Raw genomic sequence first — 2,096 nt, forward strand, 5'->3', positions numbered from 1 at the left:
ATCGTCATTGAACACATTGATTCTAGAGCTGTTTTGAATAAAAATATATATTTTCCTTTTTTCATAATCCTCTAGCCTGTGTGTAATTTTAAGAGAAAAAGCAAAGCATGTGATATCAATTCTCTTACTTTAACCATCAGCTTTAATCTAAACAGGCTTTTCTTTATTCCCTTTGCTCATGAGGAGCATACTAATTAAGTGTTGAGTAGGGGAAAAGTGTTCTTTCAAAAATAATAATATATAGTTGAATTTGAAATGGGTAAATAGCTTAGTACTCATGCTCTGTTCTAACGTGCTAACAAACGTGTATATGCTTCACCCCTTCTTATGGATGAAATGATAGAACTGCTGAAGTGTGTGCCTGAAGCCCTATTACTGCAACAGGTGATAAAGTACCTGGGCTTTGGGAGAAGAGAGATCTGAATTCTGTCTCACTTAAAACTGTGAAGCCATGGGTAGCCACGGTTGGGGATTGAATGATTCATTGCAAAAAAAATCAAATCAATTTTAGCCCTATTTGATAGTATCTGTGATATTTATGAATGTATTAGTTATTTGTCATTACTGAAAAGTGACCTGATCCTGTGATGTGGGGAAGACCCCCCAGTTCCACAGGTGTCAACAAGAGATGAGATCTCGGAGCACAGCTGAGTCACAGCCTTAGTTCACACATACAATTTTAGTTGATGGTTGACTCATAGACAAGTTGCTATGAATATTCACAGATTTGTCATTTGCACTGTAGAGTCGGTCACTTAAGTCACAGAGACTCACAGACTTTTAAGGCCAGAAGGGACCATCATGATCATCTAGTCCAGGGGTGGGCAAACTACAGCCCGTGGACCGGATCTGGCCCATCAGGGCTTTGGATCCAGCCATGGGATTGCCACCCCCGTGGCGCCAAGAGGCTAAGTCAGGCTCCCTGCCTGCCCTGGCCCCATGCCGCTCCCAGAAGCGGCCGGCACCATGTCCTTGTGGTCCCTGAGGGATAGCAGGGGCAGAGGGCTCCGCGTGCTGCCCTCGCCTGCGGGTACCTTCCCCGAAGCTCCCCTGTTCCCGGCCAGTGGGAGCTGCGGTGAACCGCAGCCAATGGGAGCTTCGGGGGAGGTACCTGCAGGGGAGGGCAGCACATGGAGCTCTCTGCCTTCCCTCTCCCCCAGGGGCCACAGGGATGTGGGGCCAGGGCAGGCAGGGAGCCTGCTGCACGCCACTGCCACCCCAGAGCCTCTCAAGGTAAGCGGTGCCTGGCTGGAGCCCGCACTCCGAACCCCTCCTGCACCCCAACCCCCTGCCCTGAGCCCCCTGCCATGCCCCGCACCTCTCCTGCACCCCAACCCCCTGCCTTGATCCCCCTCCCACACACCAACCCTCTGCCCTGAGCCCCCTCGTACATCCCGCACCCTCTCCTGCACCCCAACCCCTTGCCCGGAGCCCTTCCTGCACACCGCACCCCCTCCCATACCCCACACTCCCGACCCCTTCCCCCACTCCTACATTCATGGCCCTGCATGCAATTTCCCAATCTAGATGTGGCCCTTGGGCCAAAAAGTTTGCCCACCATGATCTAGTCTGCTCTGCACTTTTTAGGCCACAGAATCTCACCCACCCACCCCTGTAATAGATTCCTAACCTCGGGCTAAGTCACTGAAGTCCTCAAATCATGATTTAAAGACTTCAAGATACAGATAATTTACCATTTACACTAGTTGAAACCTGCAAGTGCCCCATGCCCCATACTGCAGAGCAAAGCGAAAAAAACCCAGGGCTTCTGCAATCTGACCCGGAGGAAAATTTCTTCCCAATCCCAAATATGGTGATCAGTTAGACCCACCAGCCAGACACCTAAGAAAGAGTTCTCTGTAATAAATCAGAGCCCCATGTACTGTTCCGTAACCAGCTATTGGAGGAATTTCCTTCTAGCAGTCGCAGATCAGCTACATGCAATTGTAGGCAATCTTATCACCATCCCCTCCATAAACCTATCAAGCTCAGTGTTGAAGTCAGGTAGGTTTTTTGCCCCCACTGCTCCCCTTGGAAGGCTGTTCCAAAACTTCACTCCTCTGATCATTAGAAGCATTGGTCTAATTTCAAGCCTG

Source organism: Mauremys reevesii, linkage group 6, assembly GCF_016161935.1.
Source record: "Mauremys reevesii isolate NIE-2019 linkage group 6, ASM1616193v1, whole genome shotgun sequence".
Lineage (NCBI taxonomy): Eukaryota > Metazoa > Chordata > Testudines > Geoemydidae > Mauremys > Mauremys reevesii.